The sequence below is a fragment of the Schistosoma haematobium genome, chromosome 3, assembly GCF_000699445.3.
Source record: "Schistosoma haematobium chromosome 3, whole genome shotgun sequence".
NCBI classification, from domain to species: Eukaryota; Metazoa; Platyhelminthes; class Trematoda; order Strigeidida; family Schistosomatidae; genus Schistosoma; species Schistosoma haematobium.
Genome location: NC_067198.1, coordinates 28,379,376 through 28,401,917, shown reverse-complemented (window position 1 = coordinate 28,401,917; position 22,542 = coordinate 28,379,376). Strand labels below are relative to the sequence as shown.

The window sequence follows — 22,542 nt, the reverse complement described above, 5'->3', positions numbered from 1 at the left end:
TCCACTCTCTCTCTCCCTCCCTCCTCCATCTCGCTCTCGCGCGCGCCATCATCAAAGCAACATCACCGTCGCCGCTCCTACAAAATAAACGAAAAAACACAAAAACAACACATCAATTGCTCATCACAATATCCACATCGACCAACACAAAAACACTAAAGTCAGACATACAAGTGACGGAGAACAACATCAATTCTCGAGTCAGTGGAAACCGCGAATGTATGGACAATTCATCATGAAACTAATATCAACTATTCAACATTCACACAACAACACACCTAGTTGATGCCTATCAACATACATCACACAAACACCCGTCAACTCACCTGAAACTCATCAACAAATCATTCTTCTCACCGCCACCCACACACGACCAATCCATTCTATTCCGAACACAAAACTATAATCCCATCTATTCAATCCACTATCTCTCTCCATCCCTCCATCTCGCTCTCGCGCGCGCCATCATCAAAGCAACATCACCGTCGCCGCTCCTACAAAATAAACGAAAAAACACAAAAACAACACATCAATTGCTCATCACAATATCCACATCGACCAACACAAAAACACTAAAGTCAGACATACAAGTGACGGAGAACAACATCAATTCTCGAGTCAGTGGAAACCGCGAATGTATGGACAATTCATCATGAAACTAATATCAACTATTCAACATTCACACAACAACACACCTAGTTGATGCCTATCAACATACATCACACAAACACCCGTCAACTCACCTGAAACTCATCAACAAATCATTCTTCTCAACGCCACCCACACACGACCAATCCATTCTATTCCGCACACAAAAACTATACTCTTATCTGTTCAATCCACTCTCTCACTCTCTCTCTCTCCATCATCAAACCAACAACACCGTCGCCGCTCCTACAAAATAAACGAAAAAAACACAAAAACAACACATCAATTGCTCATCACAATATCCACATCGACCAACACAAAAACACTAAAGTCAGACATACAAGTGACGGAGAACAACATCAATTCTCGAGTCAGTGGAAACCGCGAATGTATGGACAATTCATCATGAAACTAATATCAACTATTCAACATTCACACAACAACACACCTAGTTGATGCCTATCAACATACATCACACAAACACCCGTCAACTCACCTGAAACTCATCAACAAATCATTCTTCTCAACGCCACCCACACACGACCAATCCATTCTATTCCGCACACAAAAACTATACTCTTATCTGTTCAATCCACTCTCTCACTCTCTCTCTCTCTCCATCATCAAACCAACACCACCGTCGCCGCTCCTACAAAATAAACAAATAAAACACAAAAACAACACATCAATTGCTCATCACAATATCCACATCGACCAACACAAAAACACTAAAGTCAGACATACAAGTGACGGAGAACAACATCAATTCTCGAGTCAGTGGAAACCGCGAATGTATGGACAATTCATCATGAAACTAATATCAACTATTCAACATTCACACAACAACACACCTAGTTGATGCCTATCAACATACATCACACAAACACCCGTCAACTCACCTGAAACTCATCAACAAATCATTCTTCTCACCGCCACCCACACACGACCAATCCATTCTATTCCGAACACAAAAACTATAATCCCATCTATTCAATCCACTCTCTCTCCCTCCCTCCCTCCATCTCGCTCTCGCGCGCGCCATCATCAAAGCAACATCACCGTCGCCGCTCCTACAAAATAAACGAAAAAACACAAAAACAACACATCAATTGCTCATCACAATATCCACATCGACCAACACAAAAACACTAAAGTCAGACATACAAGTGACGGAGAACAACATCAATTCTCGAGTCAGTGGAAACCGCGAATGTATGGACAATTCATCATGAAACTAATATCAACTATTCAACATTCACACAACAACACACCTAGTTGATGCCTATCAACATACATCACACAAACACCCGTCAACTCACCTGAAACTCATCAACAAATCATTCTTCTCAACGCCACCCACACACGACCAATCCATTCTATTCCGCACACAAAAACTATACTCCCATCTATGCAATCCACTGTCTCTCGATCACCAAACGTACAGCACAGTCGCTGTCTCGTTTCTTTGATGAAGAACTTTTTATGTTATGATACCCTAATTTCCTGAGAGCACATTAGGAATATGATATTCAATCAGCGAAGTTTTCTTTCACGTATTAGCGTGATGTGCTAGATTAAGTTCAACCGTACGTCTTATCGTTACCTTCCATCTACGATTGATTACCAGAGAGGACATATGAAGTTCCGCGTGTGGAACTGAGTAGTGGAGTACTAATATTATCCACCAGACGTAATATCAGTACATTCTGAAAATACATCCAAAGCGAAATTAGAGCTTTACAGTACTATTGATTAGTGATTAACGTAGGTTTGTTTACATCCAATCCTTAATACTGAAGACTATATGCCCTGAAAATTCTGAAACTGAATGAAAAAATACATCTGAAGGATTCACGGCAGGGGTTGTAAGTTTCGACGAGACTCTAATTCATGAACGACATTTGAACGAATCTTAAGTGACCTTGAGAAATATTAGTCACTCAGCAAAGTCAGTATGGAGTAAAATATATTAAACAAAGCCAAGGAAACAAAGTGGATACACTTCTTATACGTGGTTCAAAAACTTGTCAAGGTTAGAATGAGGCTCAGAGGTTCTAAAATCGTAATGCATGCAGTAGAGGAAATCGCCCAAGCTGCCAATTTTGGGGAAATGAGACCCAAACCCCCAAATTCCCCCAGACCTGGGAAGTCCTCAAAATTTCCCTTTAACCTTGGTCAAAGTCATTTGACTTTGGGGAGTTCTCCAGAATTCCCCAAAATTGGAAGCTCGGGCGTCCATACAGCTACAGAATAGTCGGGCTCTGGAGCCATAATAAAGTCTCAAAACTCTTCCAGCCTCGACCACACAGCTTCAATATTGTTTGTGTGCACTCCGGTTATTGAGTGCACAAAATGCTACCTCTGGATACGACACGATGCACATAACCAAGCCTATGTAGGAGTCTGTACGCTCGCCAAACATCCGCATATATTGTAGTACCTGGGTGTAGCCATTGTTACTGGTGCTTTTATTAATCAGTCCGCGATAATTGTCATAATTTGCCTTAGTTAGGAATTATATATGGGGTTTCGATCACGAACTGGCATCAGCTATAATGCCAGGAATTTATTTAGCCAAATGCATGAAGGGCTTTCGCGTTAAAATCCGAGATCAATTATCTTATGCCTGATTGATTCGTCATCAAATTATAGTCTCACCGTTTTATTCGTTATAGCCGCTCGAATATCACGTTTTGTACAAAATTCCATGTGAACCAATCGTACGTTAGCAGTATGCACTGAAACTGGCGCCGTACCCTTGAAATCCGTAGGACGCTTCCGATTGGCTCGTCCATAAATTTCAGTCTCGCCTAAGTTTTAACAGTTGCCTACAGTGAATTTACTTTTCCCATAGACTTTCCTAAATTAATTTTGTTCACCAGACCATGGATATCGAGGTCTTAAGCAATAAAAATATCCAGTATGTGTCGGGACTTTCCTGTGTTCGAGAAGGGCTTTTGCATACACGTGAAGAAACAGCCAGTAAATATCTCGGTCTCACGGCCATCTTAATTCATTAACACCACTGTATCATTCCTTCTTGTTTCTTCCCCTTGAATTTTTTTCACTCTACAATTTTAAGTAAGATTTTCTGTATACTACCTTTCCGACATACATAGTGTTTAAATGTACAGTGGTGGTTTAAATAACTGGGATAATTAGGCACTACGGTACTGATGAGACCCAATCTCAATAACGGTGTTCTTTGGCAGGTTTTTCTGCCGAGGATTTGGTATTTTTCAAGACATTCCATTCACATATATTGTGTCCTGTCACTCAGAATTGTTGTTTTGTCTCATTTAGTGCAATAGTAACGTTTAATGATAAATATTTCGCCCGTGAACACGATTATTTTATCAGTGTACAATTGAATAACTATTTTTATTTCTGTATTTCAAGGTTTTTCTCACATGTCTCGTAACCACTTAGAGTTTGGTTAAACAATATTAAGCCAGAGCAGTAAGAAGTAGGGTGTGAAATTCTAGAATTGACAATTGTGCTCAAAACAGGTTCAGATCCTATTCAGATTTAAGAATTGTGAACAGAAGACCCACTGCCTATGTTAGTTGCTTCTAGTGGGCTTCTGAGTGTTTAATCTTCTTTCTAATGAGTCATCTGAAGTGGCTGACACCATTTCTTCTGGTAACATGTTCCAATAATTGATCTCTCGATACAAAAGGTAAGTGAAATGTCACTGAGCCCTAGCCAAATCATCCGGCAGTTGAATCAGTGAATATAAAACAGTCCTTCGATTCCTGTCAAGGTCAAGGACAACCAACGCGCATCAGTTGATCGTATGCCATGGACTGGCGGTGGTGGTCTCGCTGTCTTCTCTGTACTCATTTTTACTAACACATTTTCACACTAACGTCCTTTGTGCTATACGGTCCTCAAAGCAGTCATTGTACTTTGAGACGTCGAACGGGAATCCACGTTGGATGCTGATCATGAGGTGTGAATTTGAAGTTAGCTGGTTCGTCATACCATTCCTGTCTAACTCAAGTACACCTCCAATCATTCAACATACATCATCTATGTTGGTGACCTACAACTGTATGTTACGGATATTTTTTCACTATTGGCATTTGCACCAGCCTACTATGTTCTTTGAATTGTACCATTCTGGTAAAGAGAGAAAGAGGATGCAGCAGGCCCGAAATAATTTCTTACTTTTCTATACACCAAAATCAGATAACCTTTAATCCGCAGTATGAGGGAGTAAAGATGGCTTGCTTCTCAAGACACTTTTTATTGTAAGGTTTTGAACACTGGGGTGAACATATCAATATCCAACTTGGCAAATGTCCGTCCCAAAGCTTACAGGGTTTTGAAACTCTTGGCGAAGACCGTGCTGTAGTGAGCCATTGCATTAAGATGACAGCTCACTGTTATCTCAAGATCATTGTGAGACCAGAAAAACTGGCGTCGAATTTTCTGTTCTGTACCTATGCACCTTTGTATTCCAATTTTGGGTGTAGGTATACTTGAGCGCGTTGACAGGCATCAGTCATTATTGGGACTTTCTCACTACAACGTCTAATTCCTCATATGGTATGGATGTATTTGCGTCAGCGAATATGTTTCAAAAGACTTTCGATTATAGGCGTACAGATGCTGATAATAATAAATAAATTAAACACAAAAACAACACATCAATTGCTCATCACAATATCCACATCGACCAACACAAAAACACTAAAGTCAGACATACAAGTGACGGAGAACAACATCAATTCTCGAGTCAGTGGAAACCGCGAATGTATGGACAATTCATCATGAAACTAATATCAACTATTCAACATTCACACAACAACACACCTAGTTGATGCCTATCAACATACATCACACAAACACCCGTCAACTCACCTGAAACTCATCAACAAATCATTCTTCTCAACGCCACCCACACACGACCAATCCATTCTATTCCGCACACAAAAACTATACTCCCATCTATGCAATCCACTGTCTCTCGATCACCAAACGTACAGCACAGTCGCTGTCTCGTTTCTTTGATGAAGAACTTTTTATGTTATGATACCCTAATTTCCTGAGAGCACATTAGGAATATGATATTCAATCAGCGAAGTTTTCTTTCACGTATTAGCGTGATGTGCTAGATTAAGTTCAACCGTACGTCTTATCGTTACCTTCCATCTACGATTGATTACCAGAGAGGACATATGAAGTTCCGCGTGTGGAACTGAGTAGTGGAGTACTAATATTATCCACCAGACGTAATATCAGTACATTCTGAAAATACATCCAAAGCGAAATTAGAGCTTTACAGTACTATTGATTAGTGATTAACGTAGGTTTGTTTACATCCAATCCTTAATACTGAAGACTATATGCCCTGAAAATTCTGAAACTGAATGAAAAAATACATCTGAAGGATTCACGGCAGGGGTTGTAAGTTTCGACGAGACTCTAATTCATGAACGACATTTGAACGAATCTTAAGTGACCTTGAGAAATATTAGTCACTCAGCAAAGTCAGTATGGAGTAAAATATATTAAACAAAGCCAAGGAAACAAAGTGGATACACTTCTTATACGTGGTTCAAAAACTTGTCAAGGTTAGAATGAGGCTCAGAGGTTCTAAAATCGTAATGCATGCAGTAGAGGAAATCGCCCAAGCTGCCAATTTTGGGGAAATGAGACCCAAACCCCCAAATTCCCCAGACCTGGGGAAGTCCTCAAAATTTCCCTTTAACCTTGGTCAAAGTCATTTGACTTTGGGGAGTTCTCCAGAATTCCCCAAAATTGGAAGCTCGGGCGTCCATACAGCTACAGAATAGTCGGGCTCTGGAGCCATAATAAAGTCTCAAAAACTCTTCCAGCCTCGACCACACAGCTTCAATATTGTTTGTGTGCACTCCGGTTATTGAGTGCACAAAATGCTACCTCTGGATACGACACGATGCACATAACCAAGCCTATGTAGGAGTCTGTACGCTCGCCAAACATCCGCATATATTGTAGTACCTGGGTGTAGCCATTGTTACTGGTGCTTTTATTAATCAGTCCGCGATAATTGTCATAATTTGCCTTAGTTAGGAATTATATATGGGGTTTCGATCACGAACTGGCATCAGCTATAATGCCAGGAATTTATTTAGCCAAATGCATGAAGGGCTTTCGCGTTAAAATCCGAGATCAATTATCTTATGCCTGATTGATTCGTCATCAAATTATAGTCTCACCGTTTTATTCGTTATAGCCGCTCGAATATCACGTTTTGTACAAAATTCCATGTGAACCAATCGTACGTTAGCAGTATGCACTGAAACTGGCGCCGTACCCTTGAAATCCGTAGGACGCTTCCGATTGGCTCGTCCATAAATTTCAGTCTCGCCTAAGTTTTAACAGTTGCCTACAGTGAATTTACTTTTCCCATAGACTTTCCTAAATTAATTTTGTTCACCAGACCATGGATATCGAGGTCTTAAGCAATAAAAATATCCAGTATGTGTCGGGACTTTCCTGTGTTCGAGAAGGGCTTTTGCATACACGTGAAGAAACAGCCAGTAAATATCTCGGTCTCACGGCCATCTTAATTCATTAACACCACTGTATCATTCCTTCTTGTTTCTTCCCTTGAATTTTTTTCACTCTACAATTTTAAGTAAGATTTTCTGTATACTACCTTTCCGACATACATAGTGTTTAAATGTACAGTGGTGGTTTAAATAACTGGGATAATTAGGCACTACGGTACTGATGAGACCCAATCTCAATAACGGTGTTCTTTGGCAGGTTTTTCTGCCGAGGATTTGGTATTTTTCAAGACATTCCATTCACATATATTGTGTCCTGTCACTCAGAATTGTTGTTTTGTCTCATTTAGTGCAATAGTAACGTTTAATGATAAATATTTCGCCCGTGAACACGATTATTTTATCAGTGTACAATTGAATAACTATTTTTATTTCTGTATTTCAAGGTTTTTCTCACATGTCTCGTAACCACTTAGAGTTTGGTTAAACAATATTAAGCCAGAGCAGTAAGAAGTAGGGTGTGAAATTCTAGAATTGACAATTGTGCTCAAAACAGGTTCAGATCCTATTCAGATTTAAGAATTGTGAACAGAAGACCCACTGCCTATGTTAGTTGCTTCTAGTGGGCTTCTGAGTGTTTAATCTTCTTTCTAATGAGTCATCTGAAGTGGCTGACACCATTTCTTCTGGTAACATGTTCCAATAATTGATCTCTCGATACAAAAGGTAAGTGAAATGTCACTGAGCCCTAGCCAAATCATCCGGCAGTTGAATCAGTGAATATAAAACAGTCCTTCGATTCCTGTCAAGGTCAAGGACAACCAACGCGCATCAGTTGATCGTATGCCATGGACTGGCGGTGGTGGTCTCGCTGTCTTCTCTGTACTCATTTTTACTAACACATTTTCACACTAACGTCCTTTGTGCTATACGGTCCTCAAAGCAGTCATTGTACTTTGAGACGTCGAACGGGAATCCACGTTGGATGCTGATCATGAGGTGTGAATTTGAAGTTAGCTGGTTCGTCATACCATTCCTGTCTAACTCAAGTACACCTCCAATCATTCAACATACATCATCTATGTTGGTGACCTACAACTGTATGTTACGGATATTTTTTCACTATTGGCATTTGCACCAGCCTACTATGTTCTTTGAATTGTACCATTCTGGTAAAGAGAGAAAGAGGATGCAGCAGGCCCGAAATAATTTCTTACTTTTCTATACACCAAAATCAGATAACCTTTAATCCGCAGTATGAGGGAGTAAAGATGGCTTGCTTCTCAAGACACTTTTTATTGTAAGGTTTTGAACACTGGGGTGAACATATCAATATCCAACTTGGCAAATGTCCGTCCCAAAGCTTACAGGGTTTTGAAACTCTTGGCGAAGACCGTGCTGTAGTGAGCCATTGCATTAAGATGACAGCTCACTGTTATCTCAAGATCATTGTGAGACCAGAAAAACTGGCGTCGAATTTTCTGTTCTGTACCTATGCACCTTTGTATTCCAATTTTGGGTGTAGGTATACTTGAGCGCGTTGACAGGCATCAGTCATTATTGGGACTTTCTCACTACAACGTCTAATTCCTCATATGGTATGGATGTATTTGCGTCAGCGAATATGTTTCAAAAGACTTTCGATTATAGGCGTACAGATGCTGATAATAATAAATAAATTAAACACAAAAACAACACATCAATTGCTCATCACAATATCCACATCGACCAACACAAAAACACTAAAGTCAGACATACAAGTGACGGAGAACAACATCAATTCTCGAGTCAGTGGAAACCGCGAATGTATGGACAATTCATCATGAAACTAATATCAACTATTCAACATTCACACAACAACACACCTAGTTGATGCCTATCAACATACATCACACAAACACCCGTCAACTCACCTGAAACTCATCAACAAATCATTCTTCTCAACGCCACCCACACACGACCAATCCATTCTATTCCGCACACAAAAACTATACTCCCATCTATGCAATCCACTGTCTCTCGATCACCAAACGTACAGCACAGTCGCTGTCTCGTTTCTTTGATGAAGAACTTTTTATGTTATGATACCCTAATTTCCTGAGAGCACATTAGGAATATGATATTCAATCAGCGAAGTTTTCTTTCACGTATTAGCGTGATGTGCTAGATTAAGTTCAACCGTACGTCTTATCGTTACCTTCCATCTACGATTGATTACCAGAGAGGACATATGAAGTTCCGCGTGTGGAACTGAGTAGTGGAGTACTAATATTATCCACCAGACGTAATATCAGTACATTCTGAAAATACATCCAAAGCGAAATTAGAGCTTTACAGTACTATTGATTAGTGATTAACGTAGGTTTGTTTACATCCAATCCTTAATACTGAAGACTATATGCCCTGAAAATTCTGAAACTGAATGAAAAAATACATCTGAAGGATTCACGGCAGGGGTTGTAAGTTTCGACGAGACTCTAATTCATGAACGACATTTGAACGAATCTTAAGTGACCTTGAGAAATATTAGTCACTCAGCAAAGTCAGTATGGAGTAAAATATATTAAACAAAGCCAAGGAAACAAAGTGGATACACTTCTTATACGTGGTTCAAAAACTTGTCAAGGTTAGAATGAGGCTCAGAGGTTCTAAAATCGTAATGCATGCAGTAGAGGAAATCGCCCAAGCTGCCAATTTTGGGGAAATGAGACCCAAACCCCAAATTCCCCCAGACCTGGGGAAGTCCTCAAAATTTCCCTTTAACCTTGGTCAAAGTCATTTGACTTTGGGGAGTTCTCCAGAATTCCCCAAAATTGGAAGCTCGGGCGTCCATACAGCTACAGAATAGTCGGGCTCTGGAGCCATAATAAAGTCTCAAAAACTCTTCCAGCCTCGACCACACAGCTTCAATATTGTTTGTGTGCACTCCGGTTATTGAGTGCACAAAATGCTACCTCTGGATACGACACGATGCACATAACCAAGCCTATGTAGGAGTCTGTACGCTCGCCAAACATCCGCATATATTGTAGTACCTGGGTGTAGCCATTGTTACTGGTGCTTTTATTAATCAGTCCGCGATAATTGTCATAATTTGCCTTAGTTAGGAATTATATATGGGGTTTCGATCACGAACTGGCATCAGCTATAATGCCAGGAATTTATTTAGCCAAATGCATGAAGGGCTTTCGCGTTAAAATCCGAGATCAATTATCTTATGCCTGATTGATTCGTCATCAAATTATAGTCTCACCGTTTTATTCGTTATAGCCGCTCGAATATCACGTTTTGTACAAAATTCCATGTGAACCAATCGTACGTTAGCAGTATGCACTGAAACTGGCGCCGTACCCTTGAAATCCGTAGGACGCTTCCGATTGGCTCGTCCATAAATTTCAGTCTCGCCTAAGTTTTAACAGTTGCCTACAGTGAATTTACTTTTCCCATAGACTTTCCTAAATTAATTTTGTTCACCAGACCATGGATATCGAGGTCTTAAGCAATAAAAATATCCAGTATGTGTCGGGACTTTCCTGTGTTCGAGAAGGGCTTTTGCATACACGTGAAGAAACAGCCAGTAAATATCTCGGTCTCACGGCCATCTTAATTCATTAACACCACTGTATCATTCCTTCTTGTTTCTTCCCCTTGAATTTTTTTCACTCTACAATTTTAAGTAAGATTTTCTGTATACTACCTTTCCGACATACATAGTGTTTAAATGTACAGTGGTGGTTTAAATAACTGGGATAATTAGGCACTACGGTACTGATGAGACCCAATCTCAATAACGGTGTTCTTTGGCAGGTTTTTCTGCCGAGGATTTGGTATTTTTCAAGACATTCCATTCACATATATTGTGTCCTGTCACTCAGAATTGTTGTTTTGTCTCATTTAGTGCAATAGTAACGTTTAATGATAAATATTTCGCCCGTGAACACGATTATTTTATCAGTGTACAATTGAATAACTATTTTTATTTCTGTATTTCAAGGTTTTTCTCACATGTCTCGTAACCACTTAGAGTTTGGTTAAACAATATTAAGCCAGAGCAGTAAGAAGTAGGGTGTGAAATTCTAGAATTGACAATTGTGCTCAAAACAGGTTCAGATCCTATTCAGATTTAAGAATTGTGAACAGAAGACCCACTGCCTATGTTAGTTGCTTCTAGTGGGCTTCTGAGTGTTTAATCTTCTTTCTAATGAGTCATCTGAAGTGGCTGACACCATTTCTTCTGGTAACATGTTCCAATAATTGATCTCTCGATACAAAAGGTAAGTGAAATGTCACTGAGCCCTAGCCAAATCATCCGGCAGTTGAATCAGTGAATATAAAACAGTCCTTCGATTCCTGTCAAGGTCAAGGACAACCAACGCGCATCAGTTGATCGTATGCCATGGACTGGCGGTGGTGGTCTCGCTGTCTTCTCTGTACTCATTTTTACTAACACATTTTCACACTAACGTCCTTTGTGCTATACGGTCCTCAAAGCAGTCATTGTACTTTGAGACGTCGAACGGGAATCCACGTTGGATGCTGATCATGAGGTGTGAATTTGAAGTTAGCTGGTTCGTCATACCATTCCTGTCTAACTCAAGTACACCTCCAATCATTCAACATACATCATCTATGTTGGTGACCTACAACTGTATGTTACGGATATTTTTTCACTATTGGCATTTGCACCAGCCTACTATGTTCTTTGAATTGTACCATTCTGGTAAAGAGAGAAAGAGGATGCAGCAGGCCCGAAATAATTTCTTACTTTTCTATACACCAAAATCAGATAACCTTTAATCCGCAGTATGAGGGAGTAAAGATGGCTTGCTTCTCAAGACACTTTTTATTGTAAGGTTTTGAACACTGGGGTGAACATATCAATATCCAACTTGGCAAATGTCCGTCCCAAAGCTTACAGGGTTTTGAAACTCTTGGCGAAGACCGTGCTGTAGTGAGCCATTGCATTAAGATGACAGCTCACTGTTATCTCAAGATCATTGTGAGACCAGAAAAACTGGCGTCGAATTTTCTGTTCTGTACCTATGCACCTTTGTATTCCAATTTTGGGTGTAGGTATACTTGAGCGCGTTGACAGGCATCAGTCATTATTGGGACTTTCTCACTACAACGTCTAATTCCTCATATGGTATGGATGTATTTGCGTCAGCGAATATGTTTCAAAAGACTTTCGATTATAGGCGTACAGATGCTGATAATAATAAATAAATTAAACACAAAAACAACACATCAATTGCTCATCACAATATCCACATCGACCAACACAAAAACACTAAAGTCAGACATACAAGTGACGGAGAACAACATCAATTCTCGAGTCAGTGGAAACCGCGAATGTATGGACAATTCATCATGAAACTAATATCAACTATTCAACATTCACACAACAACACACCTAGTTGATGCCTATCAACATACATCACACAAACACCCGTCAACTCACCTGAAACTCATCAACAAATCATTCTTCTCAACGCCACCCACACACGACCAATCCATTCTATTCCGCACACAAAAACTATACTCCCATCTATGCAATCCACTGTCTCTCGATCACCAAACGTACAGCACAGTCGCTGTCTCGTTTCTTTGATGAAGAACTTTTTATGTTATGATACCCTAATTTCCTGAGAGCACATTAGGAATATGATATTCAATCAGCGAAGTTTTCTTTCACGTATTAGCGTGATGTGCTAGATTAAGTTCAACCGTACGTCTTATCGTTACCTTCCATCTACGATTGATTACCAGAGAGGACATATGAAGTTCCGCGTGTGGAACTGAGTAGTGGAGTACTAATATTATCCACCAGACGTAATATCAGTACATTCTGAAAATACATCCAAAGCGAAATTAGAGCTTTACAGTACTATTGATTAGTGATTAACGTAGGTTTGTTTACATCCAATCCTTAATACTGAAGACTATATGCCCTGAAAATTCTGAAACTGAATGAAAAAATACATCTGAAGGATTCACGGCAGGGGTTGTAAGTTTCGACGAGACTCTAATTCATGAACGACATTTGAACGAATCTTAAGTGACCTTGAGAAATATTAGTCACTCAGCAAAGTCAGTATGGAGTAAAATATATTAAACAAAGCCAAGGAAACAAAGTGGATACACTTCTTATACGTGGTTCAAAAACTTGTCAAGGTTAGAATGAGGCTCAGAGGTTCTAAAATCGTAATGCATGCAGTAGAGGAAATCGCCCAAGCTGCCAATTTTGGGGAAATGAGACCCAAACCCCCAAATTCCCCCAGACCTGGGGAAGTCCTCAAAATTTCCCTTTAACCTTGGTCAAAGTCATTTGACTTTGGGGAGTTCTCCAGAATTCCCCAAAATTGGAAGCTCGGGCGTCCATACAGCTACAGAATAGTCGGGCTCTGGAGCCATAATAAAGTCTCAAAACTCTTCCAGCCTCGACCACACAGCTTCAATATTGTTTGTGTGCACTCCGGTTATTGAGTGCACAAAATGCTACCTCTGGATACGACACGATGCACATAACCAAGCCTATGTAGGAGTCTGTACGCTCGCCAAACATCCGCATATATTGTAGTACCTGGGTGTAGCCATTGTTACTGGTGCTTTTATTAATCAGTCCGCGATAATTGTCATAATTTGCCTTAGTTAGGAATTATATATGGGGTTTCGATCACGAACTGGCATCAGCTATAATGCCAGGAATTTATTTAGCCAAATGCATGAAGGGCTTTCGCGTTAAAATCCGAGATCAATTATCTTATGCCTGATTGATTCGTCATCAAATTATAGTCTCACCGTTTTATTCGTTATAGCCGCTCGAATATCACGTTTTGTACAAAATTCCATGTGAACCAATCGTACGTTAGCAGTATGCACTGAAACTGGCGCCGTACCCTTGAAATCCGTAGGACGCTTCCGATTGGCTCGTCCATAAATTTCAGTCTCGCCTAAGTTTTAACAGTTGCCTACAGTGAATTTACTTTTCCCATAGACTTTCCTAAATTAATTTTGTTCACCAGACCATGGATATCGAGGTCTTAAGCAATAAAAATATCCAGTATGTGTCGGGACTTTCCTGTGTTCGAGAAGGGCTTTTGCATACACGTGAAGAAACAGCCAGTAAATATCTCGGTCTCACGGCCATCTTAATTCATTAACACCACTGTATCATTCCTTCTTGTTTCTTCCCCTTGAATTTTTTTCACTCTACAATTTTAAGTAAGATTTTCTGTATACTACCTTTCCGACATACATAGTGTTTAAATGTACAGTGGTGGTTTAAATAACTGGGATAATTAGGCACTACGGTACTGATGAGACCCAATCTCAATAACGGTGTTCTTTGGCAGGTTTTTCTGCCGAGGATTTGGTATTTTTCAAGACATTCCATTCACATATATTGTGTCCTGTCACTCAGAATTGTTGTTTTGTCTCATTTAGTGCAATAGTAACGTTTAATGATAAATATTTCGCCCGTGAACACGATTATTTTATCAGTGTACAATTGAATAACTATTTTTATTTCTGTATTTCAAGGTTTTTCTCACATGTCTCGTAACCACTTAGAGTTTGGTTAAACAATATTAAGCCAGAGCAGTAAGAAGTAGGGTGTGAAGTTCTAGAATTGACAATTGTGCTCAAAACAGGTTCAGATCCTATTCAGATTTAAGAATTGTGAACAGAAGACCCACTGCCTATGTTAGTTGCTTCTAGTGGGCTTCTGAGTGTTTAATCTTCTTTCTAATGAGTCATCTGAAGTGGCTGACACCATTTCTTCTGGTAACATGTTCCAATAATTGATCTCTCGATACAAAAGGTAAGTGAAATGTCACTGAGCCCTAGCCAAATCATCCGGCAGTTGAATCAGTGAATATAAAACAGTCCTTCGATTCCTGTCAAGGTCAAGGACAACCAACGCGCATCAGTTGATCGTATGCCATGGACTGGCGGTGGTGGTCTCGCTGTCTTCTCTGTACTCATTTTTACTAACACATTTTCACACTAACGTCCTTTGTGCTATACGGTCCTCAAAGCAGTCATTGTACTTTGAGACGTCGAACGGGAATCCACGTTGGATGCTGATCATGAGGTGTGAATTTGAAGTTAGCTGGTTCGTCATACCATTCCTGTCTAACTCAAGTACACCTCCAATCATTCAACATACATCATCTATGTTGGTGACCTACAACTGTATGTTACGGATATTTTTCACTATTGGCATTTGCACCAGCCTACTATGTTCTTTGAATTGTACCATTCTGGTAAAGAGAGAAAGAGGATGCAGCAGGCCCGAAATAATTTCTTACTTTTCTATACACCAAAATCAGATAACCTTTAATCCGCAGTATGAGGGAGTAAAGATGGCTTGCTTCTCAAGACACTTTTTATTGTAAGGTTTTGAACACTGGGGTGAACATATCAATATCCAACTTGGCAAATGTCCGTCCCAAAGCTTACAGGGTTTTGAAACTCTTGGCGAAGACCGTGCTGTAGTGAGCCATTGCATTAAGATGACAGCTCACTGTTATCTCAAGATCATTGTGAGACCAGAAAAACTGGCGTCGAATTTTCTGTTCTGTACCTATGCACCTTTGTATTCCAATTTTGGGTGTAGGTATACTTGAGCGCGTTGACAGGCATCAGTCATTATTGGGACTTTCTCACTACAACGTCTAATTCCTCATATGGTATGGATGTATTTGCGTCAGCGAATATGTTTCAAAAGACTTTCGATTATAGGCGTACAGATGCTGATAATAATAAATAAATTAAACACAAAAACAACACATCAATTGCTCATCACAATATCCACATCGACCAACACAAAAACACTAAAGTCAGACATACAAGTGACGGAGAACAACATCAATTCTCGAGTCAGTGGAAACCGCGAATGTATGGACAATTCATCATGAAACTAATATCAACTATTCAACATTCACACAACAACACACCTAGTTGATGCCTATCAACATACATCACACAAACACCCGTCAACTCACCTGAAACTCATCAACAAATCATTCTTCTCAACGCCACCCACACACGACCAATCCATTCTATTCCGCACACAAAAACTATACTCCCATCTATGCAATCCACTGTCTCTCGATCACCAAACGTACAGCACAGTCGCTGTCTCGTTTCTTTGATGAAGAACTTTTTATGTTATGATACCCTAATTTCCTGAGAGCACATTAGGAATATGATATTCAATCAGCGAAGTTTTCTTTCACGTATTAGCGTGATGTGCTAGATTAAGTTCAACCGTACGTCTTATCGTTACCTTCCATCTACGATTGATTACCAGAGAGGACATATGAAGTTCCGCGTGTGGAACTGAGTAGTGGAGTACTAATATTATCCACCAGACGTAATATCAGTACATTCTGAAAATACATCCAAAGCGAAATTAGAGCTTTACAGTACTATTGATTAGTGATTAACGTAGGTTTGTTTACATCCAATCCTTAATACTGAAGACTATATGCCCTGAAAATTCTGAAACTGAATGAAAAATACATCTGAAGGATTCACGGCAGGGGTTGTAAGTTTCGACGAGACTCTAATTCATGAACGACATTTGAACGAATCTTAAGTGACCTTGAGAAATATTAGTCACTCAGCAAAGTCAGTATGGAGTAAAATATATTAAACAAAGCCAAGGAAACAAAGTGGATACACTTCTTATACGTGGTTCAAAAACTTGTCAAGGTTAGAATGAGGCTCAGAGGTTCTAAAATCGTAATGCATGCAGTAGAGGAAATCGCCCAAGCTGCCAATTTTGGGGAAATGAGACCCAAACCCCAAATTCCCCCAGACCTGGGGAAGTCCTCAAAATTTCCCTTTAACCTTGGTCAAAGTCATTTGACTTTGGGGAGTTCTCCAGAATTCCCCAAAATTGGAAGCTCGGGCGTCCATACAGCTACAGAATAGTCGGGCTCTGGAGCCATAATAAAGTCTCAAAAACTCTTCCAGCCTCGACCACACAGCTTCAATATTGTTTGTGTGCACTCCGGTTATTGAGTGCACAAAATGCTACCTCTGGATACGACACGATGCACATAACCAAGCCTATGTAGGAGTCTGTACGCTCGCCAAACATCCGCATATATTGTAGTACCTGGGTGTAGCCATTGTTACTGGTGCTTTTATTAATCAGTCCGCGATAATTGTCATAATTTGCCTTAGTTAGGAATTATATATGGGGTTTCGATCACGAACTGGCATCAGCTATAATGCCAGGAATTTATTTAGCCAAATGCATGAAGGGCTTTCGCGTTAAAATCCGAGATCAATTATCTTATGCCTGATTGATTCGTCATCAAATTATAGTCTCACCGTTTTATTCGTTATAGCCGCTCGAATATCACGTTTTGTACAAAATTCCATGTGAACCAATCGTACGTTAGCAGTATGCACTGAAACTGGCGCCGTACCCTTGAAATCCGTAGGACGCTTCCGATTGGCTCGTCCATAAATTTCAGTCTCGCCTAAGTTTTAACAGTTGCCTACAGTGAATTTACTTTTCCCATAGACTTTCCTAAATTAATTTTGTTCACCAGACCATGGATATCGAGGTCTTAAGCAATAAAAATATCCAGTATGTGTCGGGACTTTCCTGTGTTCGAGAAGGGCTTTTGCATACACGTGAAGAAACAGCCAGTAAATATCTCGGTCTCACGGCCATCTTAATTCATTAACACCACTGTATCATTCCTTCTTGTTTCTTCCCCTTGAATTTTTTTCACTCTACAATTTTAAGTAAGATTTTCTGTATACTACCTTTCCGACATACATAGTGTTTAAATGTACAGTGGTGGTTTAAATAACTGGGATAATTAGGCACTACGGTACTGATGAGACCCAATCTCAATAACGGTGTTCTTTGGCAGGTTTTTCTGCCGAGGATTTGGTATTTTTCAAGACATTCCATTCACATATATTGTGTCCTGTCACTCAGAATTGTTGTTTTGTCTCATTTAGTGCAATAGTAACGTTTAATGATAAATATTTCGCCCGTGAACACGATTATTTTATCAGTGTACAATTGAATAACTATTTTTATTTCTGTATTTCAAGGTTTTTCTCACATGTCTCGTAACCACTTAGAGTTTGGTTAAACAATATTAAGCCAGAGCAGTAAGAAGTAGGGTGTGAAGTTCTAGAATTGACAATTGTGCTCAAAACAGGTTCAGATCCTATTCAGATTTAAGAATTGTGAACAGAAGACCCACTGCCTATGTTAGTTGCTTCTAGTGGGCTTCTGAGTGTTTAATCTTCTTTCTAATGAGTCATCTGAAGTGGCTGACACCATTTCTTCTGGTAACATGTTCCAATAATTGATCTCTCGATACAAAAGGTAAGTGAAATGTCACTGAGCCCTAGCCAAATCATCCGGCAGTTGAATCAGTGAATATAAAACAGTCCTTCGATTCCTGTCAAGGTCAAGGACAACCAACGCGCATCAGTTGATCGTATGCCATGGACTGGCGGTGGTGGTCTCGCTGTCTTCTCTGTACTCATTTTTACTAACACATTTTCACACTAACGTCCTTTGTGCTATACGGTCCTCAAAGCAGTCATTGTACTTTGAGACGTCGAACGGGGAATCCACGTTGGATGCTGATCATGAGGTGTGAATTTGAAGTTAGCTGGTTCGTCATACCATTCCTGTCTAACTCAAGTACACCTCCAATCATTCAACATACATCATCTATGTTGGTGACCTACAACTGTATGTTACGGATATTTTTTCACTATTGGCATTTGCACCAGCCTACTATGTTCTTTGAATTGTACCATTCTGGTAAAGAGAGAAAGAGGATGCAGCAGGCCCGAAATAATTTCTTACTTTTCTATACACCAAAATCAGATAACCTTTAATCCGCAGTATGAGGGAGTAAAGATGGCTTGCTTCTCAAGACACTTTTTATTGTAAGGTTTTGAACACTGGGGTGAACATATCAATATCCAACTTGGCAAATGTCCGTCCCAAAGCTTACAGGGTTTTGAAACTCTTGGCGAAGACCGTGCTGTAGTGAGCCATTGCATTAAGATGACAGCTCACTGTTATCTCAAGATCATTGTGAGACCAGAAAAACTGGCGTCGAATTTTCTGTTCTGTACCTATGCACCTTTGTATTCCAATTTTGGGTGTAGGTATACTTGAGCGCGTTGACAGGCATCAGTCATTATTGGGACTTTCTCACTACAACGTCTAATTCCTCATATGGTATGGATGTATTTGCGTCAGCGAATATGTTTCAAAAGACTTTCGATTATAGGCGTACAGATGCTGATAATAATAAATAAATTAAACACAAAAACAACACATCAATTGCTCATCACAATATCCACATCGACCAACACAAAAACACTAAAGTCAGACATCAAGTGACGGAGAACAACATCAATTCTCGAGTCAGTGGAAACCGCGAATGTATGGACAATTCATCATGAAACTAATATCAACTATTCAACATTCACACAACAACACACCTAGTTGATGCCTATCAACATACATCACACAAACACCCGTCAACTCACCTGAAACTCATCAACAAATCATTCTTCTCAACGCCACCCACACACGACCAATCCATTCTATTCCGCACACAAAAACTATACTCCCATCTATGCAATCCACTGTCTCTCGATCACCAAACGTACAGCACAGTCGCTGTCTCGTTTCTTTGATGAAGAACTTTTTATGTTATGATACCCTAATTTCCTGAGAGCACATTAGGAATATGATATTCAATCAGCGAAGTTTTCTTTCACGTATTAGCGTGATGTGCTAGATTAAGTTCAACCGTACGTCTTATCGTTACCTTCCATCTACGATTGATTACCAGAGAGGACATATGAAGTTCCGCGTGTGGAACTGAGTAGTGGAGTACTAATATTATCCACCAGACGTAATATCAGTACATTCTGAAAATACATCCAAAGCGAAATTAGAGCTTTACAGTACTATTGATTAGTGATTAACGTAGGTTTGTTTACATCCAATCCTTAATACTGAAGACTATATGCCCTGAAAATTCTGAAACTGAATGAAAAAATACATCTGAAGGATTCACGGCAGGGGTTGTAAGTTTCGACGAGACTCTAATTCATGAACGACATTTGAACGAATCTTAAGTGACCTTGAGAAATATTAGTCACTCAGCAAAGTCAGTATGGAGTAAAATATATTAAACAAAGCCAAGGAAACAAAGTGGATACACTTCTTATACGTGGTTCAAAAACTTGTCAAGGTTAGAATGAGGCTCAGAGGTTCTAAAATCGTAATGCATGCAGTAGAGGAAATCGCCCAAGCTGCCAATTTTGGGGAAATGAGACCCAAACCCCCAAATTCCCCAGACCTGGGGAAGTCCTCAAAATTTCCCTTTAACCTTGGTCAAAGTCATTTGACTTTGGGGAGTTCTCCAGAATTCCCCAAAATTGGAAGCTCGGGCGTCCATACAGCTACAGAATAGTCGGGCTCTGGAGCCATAATAAAGTCTCAAAAACTCTTCCAGCCTCGACCACACAGCTTCAATATTGTTTGTGTGCACTCCGGTTATTGAGTGCACAAAATGCTACCTCTGGATACGACACGATGCACATAACCAAGCCTATGTAGGAGTCTGTACGCTCGCCAAACATCCGCATATATTGTAGTACCTGGGTGCAGCCATTGTTACTGGTGCTTTTATTAATCAGTCCGCGATAATTGTCATAATTTGCCTTAGTTAGGAATTATATATGGGGTTTCGATCACGAACTGGCATCAGCTATAATGCCAGGAATTTATTTAGCCAAATGCATGAAGGGCTTTCGCGTTAAAATCCGAGATCAATTATCTTATGCCTGATTGATTCGTCATCAAATTATAGTCTCACCGTTTTATTCGTTATAGCCGCTCGAATATCACGTTTTGTACAAAATTCCATGTGAACCAATCGTACGTTAGCAGTATGCACTGAAACTGGCGCCGTACCCTTGAAATCCGTAGGACGCTTCCGATTGGCTCGTCCATAAATTTCAGTCTCGCCTAAGTTTTAACAGTTGCCTACAGTGAATTTACTTTTCCCATAGACTTTCCTAAATTAATTTTGTTCACCAGACCATGGATATCGAGGTCTTAAGCAATAAAAATATCCAGTATGTGTCGGGACTTTCCTGTGTTCGAGAAGGGCTTTTGCATACACGTGAAGAAACAGCCAGTAAATATCTCGGTCTCACGGCCATCTTAATTCATTAACACCACTGTATCATTCCTTCTTGTTTCTTCCCCTTGAATTTTTTTCACTCTACAATTTTAAGTAAGATTTTCTGTATACTACCTTTCCGACATACATAGTGTTTAAATGTACAGTGGTGGTTTAAATAACTGGGATAATTAGGCACTACGGTACTGATGAGACCCAATCTCAATAACGGTGTTCTTTGGCAGGTTTTTCTGCCGAGGATTTGGTATTTTTCAAGACATTCCATTCACATATATTGTGTCCTGTCACTCAGAATTGTTGTTTTGTCTCATTTAGTGCAATAGTAACGTTTAATGATAAATATTTCGCCCGTGAACACGATTATTTTATCAGTGTACAATTGAATAACTATTTTTATTTCTGTATTTCAAGGTTTTTCTCACATGTCTCGTAACCACTTAGAGTTTGGTTAAACAATATTAAGCCAGAGCAGTAAGAAGTAGGGTGTGAAATTCTAGAATTGACAATTGTGCTCAAAACAGGTTCAGATCCTATTCAGATTTAAGAATTGTGAACAGAAGACCCACTGCCTATGTTAGTTGCTTCTAGTGGGCTTCTGAGTGTTTAATCTTCTTTCTAATGAGTCATCTGAAGTGGCTGACACCATTTCTTCTGGTAACATGTTCCAATAATTGATCTCTCGATACAAAAGGTAAGTGAAATGTCACTGAGCCCTAGCCAAATCATCCGGCAGTTGAATCAGTGAATATAAAACAGTCCTTCGATTCCTGTCAAGGTCAAGGACAACCAACGCGCATCAGTTGATCGTATGCCATGGACTGGCGGTGGTAGTCTCGCTGTCTTCTCTGTACTCATTTTTACTAACACATTTTCACACTAACGTCCTTTGTGCTATACGGTCCTCAAAGCAGTCATTGTACTTTGAGACGTCGAACGGGAATCCACGTTGGATGCTGATCATGAGGTGTGAATTTGAAGTTAGCTGGTTCGTCATACCATTCCTGTCTAACTCAAGTACACCTCCAATCATTCAACATACATCATCTATGTTGGTGACCTACAACTGTATGTTACGGATATTTTTTCACTATTGGCATTTGCACCAGCCTACTATGTTCTTTGAATTGTACCATTCTGGTAAAGAGAGAAAGAGGATGCAGCAGGCCCGA

General features: G+C 39.8%; 1 protein-coding gene across 1 annotated transcript in view; it reads right to left on the bottom strand.

Moving 5' to 3' along the window:
* MEC-12_1 (Tubulin) overlaps window positions 1–16,256 on the bottom strand; it is a 52,474-nt gene extending 36,218 nt beyond the window's left edge. The window contains exon 1 of the mRNA XM_051213503.1: window positions 16,157–16,256. The gene's annotated coding sequence lies outside the window, so the exon portion shown is untranslated. The remainder of the gene's footprint in view (window positions 1–16,156) is intronic.
* Between the last annotated feature and the right edge of the window lie 6,286 nt (window positions 16,257–22,542).